The sequence below is a fragment of the Octopus sinensis genome, linkage group LG27, assembly GCF_006345805.1.
Source record: "Octopus sinensis linkage group LG27, ASM634580v1, whole genome shotgun sequence".
NCBI lineage: Eukaryota > Metazoa > Mollusca > Cephalopoda > Octopoda > Octopodidae > Octopus > Octopus sinensis.
In genome coordinates, this window is record NC_043023.1 from 3,533,485 (window position 1) to 3,543,484 (window position 10,000).

Below are 10,000 nucleotides of genomic sequence, written 5' to 3' on the forward strand. Positions count from 1 at the left end.
CAAAACAACCACTTCCGGTCACTTCAGCAATGTACTACACACATGCAGTTGGGATTTTCTTTTTCCTTCCCTTTCAAAGAGCTATGCGCGAAACATCAAAAACTCTCTCTTTTACTGAGCATCAAAACAAATACATCTTGTATGTCCACTTGTTCTTCTTATTGTTAATTTTATTGTTTGTTTATTTGAACGGACTATGGTTCCGGGTTCAATCCCACTGCATGGTACTTTGGGAAAGTAGTGTCTTCTACTATAGCCTTGGGCCGACCAAAGCCTTGTGAATGGATTTAGTAGACGGAAACTGAAAGAAGCCCGTCATATATATGTGTATGTATGCATGTATGTATGTATGTCTGTGTGTGTGTGTGTGTGTTTGTCCCCCCCAACATTGCTTGACAACCGATGCTGGGGTGTTTACGTCCCCATAACTTAGCGGTTCGGCAAAAGAGTCCAATAGAATAAGTACTAGGCTTACAAAGAATAAGTCCTGGGGTCGATTTGCTCAACTAAAGGCGGTGCTCCAGCATGGCCACAGTCAAATGACTGAAACAAGAAAAAAAAATGTGTGTGTACTCAGATATGGCTGAGTAGTAAGAAGTTTGCTTTGCAATCACTTGGTTCTGGGTTCAATACCACTGCATGGCACCTTGGGCTATAGTCTTCTACTATGTCGCCTTGGGAGTTTGGTAGACGGAAACTGAAAGAAGCCTGTTATATGTGTGTGTCTTTGGGTCTGTTTGTTCCCACCACTGCTTGATAACTGATGTTGGGGTGTTTACATCCTCATAACTTAGCAGTTCGGCAAAGGAAACTGATAGAATAAGTACTGGAATCAATTCATTCAACTAAAAATTCTTCAGTGGAGGCGCAATGGCCCAGTGGTTAGGGCAACGAACCCGCAGTCGGAGGATCGCAGTTTCGATTCTCAGACCGGGCGTTGTGTGTGTTTGTTGAGCGAAAACATCTAAAAGCTCCACGAGGCTCTGGCAGGGGGTGGTGGCAACCCCTTTTGTATTCTTTCACCCCAACTTTCTCTCACTCTCTCTTCCTGTTTCTTGGGTAACGCTGCAATGGACTGGCATCCCCTTCCAGCTGGGGGGAACACATACACCACAGAAACCAGGGAACTGGGTCCATGAGCCTGGCTAGGCTTGAAAAGGGCGACATTTATCGTTTTTTATATATACTCTTTACTCTTTTACTTGTTTCAGTCATTTGACTGTGGCCATGCTGGAGCACCGCCTTTAATTGAGCAAATCGACCCCAGGACTTATTTTTTGTAAGCCTAGTATTTATTCTATCGGTCTCTTTGCCGAACCGCTAAGTAATGGGGACATAAACACCACCAGCATCGGTTGTCAAGCAATGGCTAGGGGACAAACACAGACGCCACAACATACACGCATAAATATATATATACATATATACGACGGGCTTCTTTTCAGTTTCCGTCTACCAAATCCACTTACAAGGCTTTGGTCGGCCCGGGCTATAGCAGAAGACACTTGCCCAAGGTGCCACGCAGTGGGACTGAACCCTGAACCATGTGGTTGGTTAGCAAGCTACTTACCACACAGCCACTCCTGCGCCTATATATATATATATCTGCGATGGACTGGCGTCCTGTCCAGCTGGGGGGAACACATACGCCGCAGAAACCAGGGAACCGGGTCTATGAGCCTGGCTAGGCTTGAAAAGGGCGGAAAAAAAATTCTTCAAGGCAGTGCCCCAGCATGGCCACTGTCTAACGGCTGAAACAAGTAAAAGATAAAGGAATACACAGCCTAAGAAAGAAGACAATTAACCACTTTGGAAGTAACACATCTTGCTTTATTTTAATTTTTTTAATTTTCTATATATATATTTTTAAATTTTATTTTATATATTTATTTTTAATTAACAAAAAACATAATTAAAAAGTTGGTAAACTCGTTGAGATGCAGTGTGATGGATCGGTAGTTCAATTCAGAGGTGAATACATTTAATGTCCAGTGGGTCAGTCACAACTATAAATAAGAAACTGGACGGGGTGGGGGGTGGGGGTGATTATAGGTGTATGTGTGAAGAGGGGGAGGGGCAGTCCATTTATTGAAATGCTTGTTTCATTTTTTCCACAGGAAGGTCATGGAAGGGTGGGGTTGGGAACAGTGAGGGTGAGGTTTGGCTTACACTTGGTTATACAAGAAGTACGTATAAAGATAGGTGTATATAAACTTAACGCCCTATATGTACATATATACATACATATATACACACACACATATATATATACATATATAAATATATATATACACACACACACACACATATATATACATATATAAATATATATACACATATATAAATATATATACACACACACACACACATATATACATATATAAATATATATATATGCACACACACATATATATACATACATATAAAATATATATATATACACACACACATATATACATACACACACATATATATATATACATACATATATAAATATATATATATACACACACATACACATATATATACATACATATATAAATATATATATATACACACACATACACATATATATATACATACATATATATATAAATATATATATATACAACACACACACATATATATATACATACATACATATATAAATATATATATATATATACACACACACACATGTATTTCTTCTTAAGCAAGAATATTATCGATAGTAACTTTGAAGTTTGGTCAGTTAAGCTATCACTGGATTGCCTAACAAAAGTATTGAGTAAACTGTCAAATTAATGTAAAATCATTTTTACTATAACTGAACATATATATATACATACAGTGAGGGCGCGTGGCTTAGTGGTTAGGGCATTCGGCTCATGATCGTAAGGTTGTGAGTTCGATTTCCGGCGACGCGTTGTGTCCTTGAGCAAGACACTTTATTTCACATTGCCCCAGTCCACTCACCTGGCAAAAATGAGTTGTACCTGTATTTCAAAGGGTCAGCCTTGTCACTCTCTGTGTCACGCTGATTATCCCCGAGAACTACGTTAAGGGTACACGTGTCTGTGGAATGCTCAGCCATTTGCACGTTAATTTCACGAGCAAGCTGTTCCGTTGATCGTATCAGCTGGGACCCTCGTCGTCGTAACCGGCGAAGTCTTTAAAATATACATACATACATATATATATATATATATATATGTATGTATGTATATATACACACACACACACAAATATTGGTGAATAAATATTCTTTATTTGTGGGTTAACAAGGTTACCAATGGTTTCATGCCAAGAATTCTTAGCAATTATCAAGCCAGCCACATTGAGACATTGGCACTCATCTCCATCATGGATGAAAATATTCATACAATTTATCTCAAATCCCATTACACTTCTCCAGATATCTGAAGAAACAGGTTTGCTTATGCCCCCATAAAACTTTAACTCGTTAACATTTTAATTGTAATGTAATCCTTATTTATTCATTGTTTTGATTTAATCATGCATCATCTCATAACTTTGAAATGCCAATGATGCGATTGCTTATTCTAGAATGACATTGCAGGCTAGGTGTGAGGGGCCAAATCTGGTTAGTCTGAACCCAAGACATGAAGAATATTTGGGCTGGATGTGGCCAGTTTAAAACCCTTTAGTGTCCAGATTATTCTGTCAAATATAATCCTTATTTAGTCACATTGTTTTGATTTAATCATGGATTATCTCATAGCTTTGGGATTTTGATTATGTGATAGTTTATATTTAGAATGACATTGTAGGGCAAGTGTGAGAGGCTGAATCAGGCAGGTTTGAACATAAAACAGGTAGAATATGTTGGCTGAATATGGTTAGTTTAAATGCTAAAAGTTAACCCTTTTGTTACCATATTTCTGTTGAAATACACTGATTTTGATTCAATTAATTTTTAGAATAATGAAGAATTCAGTAAAATAACTGTCATTATTAAGTTGGTGTTTGGAAGACAACCAATGCTGGTGTGTTTATGTCCCCGTAACTTAGCGGTTCGGCAAAAGAGACCGATAGAATAAGTACTAGGCTCCCAAAGAATAAGTCCTGGGGTCGATTTGCTCGACTAAAGGTGGTGCTCCAGAGATGGATAAAAAAGTGTTATAAGATCCAAATGAAAGAGAAACTAAGAAAAAAGGGCCGAGGAAGACATAGGTAGAAGTGGTGGCCCTCACATAGGAATGTAACAAATGGGGTGGAGACTATATTGGAACAGACCCATCCAACCCATCCAAGAACGGCAAAGTGAACCTAATATTATGATGATGATGATGATGACAATTAGTGCTCAATAATATGGGGAATGTTTAGGGGCAGACTGTGAAAAGAGGGAGATTTGGTGGCTATTTTCATGAATGAATAACAGGGATTGTTATTGTGTGGGTTTAATCAACCTTACCTAACTCTGATTATACACACACACCTTAACACATACATATACATACAAAAACACAAACACACACCTATATCTTTATATAATAAGCTGAAGTTGTCTGTGTATGGCAGGTTTGGTAGCCTTCAACTAACGCTATCTCCTCCGAGACCCTGCGGTGCAAGTTGACCAAAATTGAGAGTATGATAGAAGAAGGCTTGCTCTTCATTCCATAGAAGAAAAAATTCAAATCAGACCATGTTAACACCAAAAATTATTTACATCAAAAAGGTGCTTTTTTCTATGAAAATCCCTATTTTTTACGATTTTTTGACTGCTGTGTCTCCATTTTTCGGTGAATTTCAACCAGAAAAATGTTCACTTAAAGAGAATAACAAGCTACATAATGCAAAATTTTTACTTTTCAAAAATTCCAATTCTAAAGGGTCGAAACAAACCCGAGTAACACCAGGCTATACTACTAGTATATATATTCACATACATACGTCCAACCCGTGCTAGCGCGGAAAACGGACGTTAAACGATGATGATGTGATACAACATATATGTACAGGCACAAGCATATATAATATAATATATGTGTGTTGTATGTATGTATACATATATATATATATATATAATATATATATATATATATATATATATACACAACACACACATATGTATATAGACATATATATATTTCTTTGACTAATATATTCTTCTATACACAATACACACCTGTGTATATATATATATATATATATACACACACACATATGCATATACACACATACACATGTATATGTGTGTGTGTGTGTGTGTGTTTTTGTAGCATAGCATGGTAGAAACATGAAAAAATGCAAGATTTGAAGACTCTGGATAGGAAATTATCTACATTTAATGCTATCCAACGTGAAAGACAGATGTACAAGCAGGGTACTCAAAAGGTAGTAAAGGCACAAGGTGACTGGGTGGCCAGTATTAAGGGTACCAACACACAGGTTGGCTGAGTATTAAAGGCACCAAATGATTTCGGGGCTGCATATCAAAGGGTACCAGATAACATGGTAGATGGGTATAAAATGTACCCAATCACAGTGTGAAGGAATAACGACACCAGGTGACTGTGTATCAAGGGTACCCCCATATCAGGGTGACTGGGTTTCATGTAGCAAGTAGACCTGATGATCTTTCGTCTTCCGCTGGTTTTGGTCATTGAGCTCTGGCCATGCTGGAGCACCGCTTTGAAGAATTTAGTAAAAGAAAATCAAACGTGGCACTTAGCTTTCTTTTAAAGTCTGGCAGTTATACTATCGGTCACTTTATGTTTTTCTAAAAACAATATGTGTGTGTGTGTGTGTATGTATATATATATATATATATATATATATATAGGAGTGGCTGTGGGGTAAGAAGCTTGCATCCCAACCAGATGGTTCTAGGTTCAGTTTCATTGCGTGGCACCATGGGCAAGTGTCTTCTACTATAGCCTTGGGCCAACTAAAGCCATGTGAATGGATTTGGTAGACGGAAAGTGAAAGAAACCCGTCGTATACATACATATATATATATATCTGTAAATGTAATATGTGACAATTATTTGGTAGCCATGATAAAACTCTGAGTTTCGGAGGCTGAGGTGGAATTCCATGCTGCCATTTCCACCTTGGCATCCGAAACTCAGAGTTTTATCATGGCTACCGAATATTTGTCACATATTACATTTACAGATAAATTCCTCTATTTACATAATATATAGGTCTCTTTCTTTCTTCTGTTGTCTTACCATTTTTATCAATATATATATATGTGAAGGCGCATGGCTCAGTGGTTAGAGCGTCGACCTTACGATCGTGAGGTTGTGAGCTCGAATCCTGGACCGGGCTGCATGTTGTGTTCTTGAGCAAGACAGTTTATTTCACGTTGCTCCAGTTCACTCAGCTGTAGAAATGAGTTGCGACATCACTGGTGCCAAACTGTATCGACCTTTGTCTTTCCCTTGGATAACACTGGTGGCGTGGAGAGGGGAGGCTGGTATGCATGGGCGACTGCTGGTCTTCCATAAAACAACCTTGCCCGGACTTGTGTCTAGGAGCAATCCCATGGTCTGTGTCATGACCGAAGGGGGTCTCAGATATATATATATATATATATATATATAGGGAGAGTTTACGAAAAAAACAAAAGATGAAGACAGGTGGTGTAGATAACAAACAGATGTATTAGTATAATGCTCAGGAATAGAAAAAGTCTTTTATGTTTCGAGCCTACGCTCTTCTACAGAAAGGGAAACAGAAAAAAACAAGGAGAGAAAAAAAATGTGTGTAGTGGCTACCGATATGTCTGTGTCAACCGATGTTGGTATGACCTCTGCATCCCCTTCCAGTTGGGCATTCCCAATCTTGCAGGTTCATGGGTGCTTGTGCCATGTAAATGCACCCATGGAAGTGCCGTGCGTAAATGCATGCAGCATACACTGTAAAGTGGTAGGTGTTAGGAAAGGCATCCAGCCATAGAAACCATGTCAAAACAGGCATGGGGTCTGGATTGCTCTTCACCTGGCCAGCTCTGGCCAATCGTCCAACCCATGACAGCATGGAAAACTGATGTTAAATGGTGATGATAATGATGATGATGATGATGATATAGTTTTTTTTGTTTTTTTTACATCAAGTTATATATATATATGTGGGGGGGGGTGTAGAAAAAGCAATTTAATATTAAACTGAAAGACTACCCAATACATTTTAGAGGAGTATGTGTTTATTAAACTTTTGCAAGTTAAAGGTTGATAGTAACTTCAAAGTTTTTTCACTTGTTCTCAGTTTGATGACGGCAAGCACACTGACACTTCAAAATTCACTGCCAACATTTTCCTGGTAATATTCAATGCAGTTTCATATATATATATATATAGACACACATATACATACATACATACACACATACACAGGTTAATATTAAGCAGTGAGAATGAGTTCTCAACACTCCATTGGTTGATTGATTGATTTTTTATTTGTAGGTTAACAAGGCGACCATAGGTTTCATGTCGAGAGAAATCTTCTCAATTATCGATTACATGGAAAGTTAGTATTTATCTCCATCTTGGATTCATCCTGGTTAACACCCACAACTAAAGTGTATATATATAAGGAAATAATTTTGTTCTCAAATGCAGGATAATGCATGAACAGGATAAACTATCCATATTTTTCTGCAAATTATGAATAGTTTATCCTGTTCATGCCATACTATTAACATTATCCTGCATCTGAGAATAAAATTATTTCCTTATCCGTATCTTTCAATACATCTCAATGCTTCTAAAGCAAATTTTATTTGTTGACTTTCAACCTAAGTTGAATTTAAGATATATGTATATATATATATATAAATATATATAATAATAATATGAGGGAATATTATTCCAAACTTACAGGGAAAAATTCAATTTAGAAATACTAAATCAAATTTCACAAAATATAATATATATATATATATATAAATTAGAAAAAAAAAACTACCTTTTATCAATTCAATAATGAAAAATTAAATTATACCATTTATTTAATCTTTCTATATGTAATTTTTCTAAATGGTATAATTTAATTTTTCATTATTGAATTGATAAAAAGTGGGTTTTTTTTCCAATTTCTCTCTCTCTCTCTATATATATATATATATAAGAGAGAGAGAGAGAGAGAGACAGACAGACAGATGATGTAGATATATAGATAGATAACATTTTAATTTCTGCTATTCTTGCACTGGTCCGATGGCTCTTATTGGGGCAGATTTTCTACAGCTGGACACCCTGTTACCAAATCTCATCTTTTTCCAAGCATAACGTCACACAAATTCTTGCTTCAGAGCAGAATTGGATTAAACATCAGGTAGACTGGGTGTTGAGTATATAGGGGTGGTATACTAGGACTACTGAGGAAGGGACTAAGGGTCAAACTTGAGCAGACAGAGATCAAATATCAAAGCTATTGAGCAAACAAGCATCAGAGATTGAGGTTGCTGAGCAAGCAGAGAGCCATAGATCATGGCTGCTGAGCAGAGAGGATCTATGGCTCAAAGATTGCTGAGGAGACCAGGGTTGTGTGGATTCATGGCTGCTGAGCAGCCTGGGGGCTGAACCGAAGGCTGCTCAGTAGACATGGGTCACAGGTACATGAGTGTTTAGCAGACCAGATTCACAAGCTAGAGCTGATCAAATAAACAGAGCTCAATATTGCTGAGAAGTCGGGGCTCAAAACTGCTGAGCAGAGAGAGAGAGATAGCTCACTCATGCATGGTTGTTGAGTGAACAGATTGCAAGAATGCTGAGCTGACAAAGCTTCAGTGTACTGAGCAGACATTACTGCTCAAGGATGCTGAGTAAAATTGGTTCAAAGCTGTTGAGTGAGCACTGTTCAACATGAACAATACTTCAGACACAGCTCAAAGCTTCTGAACAGAGAGCATTCGTTCATTGCTGCTGAGAAGATAGAACTCAAGGTTGCTAAACAGACATGGTTTAAGTTTGCTAAGCAGATATGGCTCAAAGTTGCTAAAGAGACAGTGTTCAAGGCTATTAAGGAAACAAGGCTCAAAGTTGCTAAAGAGACAGTGTTCAAGGCTATTAAGGAAACAAGGCTCAAGGTTGCTAAAGAGACAGTGTTCAAGGCTATTAAGGAAACAAGGCTCAAGTTGCTAAAGAGACAGTGTTCAGGCTATTAAGGAAACAAGGCTCAAAGTTGCTAAAGACAGTGTTCAAGGCTATTAAGAACAAGGCTCAAAGTTGCTAAAGAGACAGTGTTCAAGGCTATTAAGGAACACAAGGCTCAAAGTGCTAAAGAGACAGTGTTCAAGGCTATTAAGGAAACAAGGCTCAAGGTTGCTAAAGAGACAGTGTTCAAGGCTATTAAGGAAACAAGGCTCAAAGTTGCTAAAGAGACAGTGTTCAAGGCTATTAAGGAAACAAGGCTCAAAGTTGCTAAAGAGACAGTGTTCAAGGCTATTAAGGAAACAAGGCTCAAAGTTGCTAAGGAGACAGTGTTCAAGGCTATTAAGGAAACAAGGCTCAATGTTGCTAAAGAGACAGTGTTCAAGGCTATTAAGGAAACAAGGCTCAAGGTTGCTAAGGAGACAGTGTTCAAGGCTATTAAGGAAACAAGGCTCAAGGTTGCTAAGGAGACAGTGTTCAAGGTTGCTAAGGAAACAAGGCTCAAGGTTGCTAAAGAGACAGTGTTCAAGGCTATTAAGGAAACAAGGCTCAAGGTTGCTAAAGAGACAGTGTTCAAGGCTATTAAGGAAACAAGGCTCAAAGTTGCTAAAGAGACAGTGTTCAAGGCTATTAAGGAAACAAGGCTCAAAGTTGCTAAGGAGACAGTGTTCAAGGTTGCTAAGGAAACAGGCTCAAGGTTGCTAAAGAGACAGTGTTCAAGGCAAGCTATAGGAAACAAGGCTCAAGGTTGCTAAAGAGACAGTGTTCAAGGCTATTAAGGAACAAGGACAAGGTTGCTAAAGAGACAGTGTTCAAGGCTATAGGAAACAAGGCTCAAAGTTGCTAAAGAGACAGTGTTCAAGGCTATTAGGAACAAGGCTCAAAGTTGCTAAGGA

The 10,000-nt window shown here is 38.0% G+C and overlaps 1 protein-coding gene across 1 annotated transcript in view; it reads right to left on the reverse strand.

Annotated features, from left to right (window-relative positions):
- Positions 1 to 2,618: 2,618 nt before the first annotated feature.
- LOC115225338 (phosphatidylserine synthase 2) overlaps positions 2,619 to 10,000 on the reverse strand; it is a 70,918-nt gene continuing 63,536 nt past the window's right edge. Inside the window, exon 13 of the transcript XR_005004037.1 lies at positions 2,619 to 2,800. The gene's annotated coding sequence lies outside the window, so the exon portion shown is untranslated. The remainder of the gene's footprint in view (positions 2,801 to 10,000) is intronic.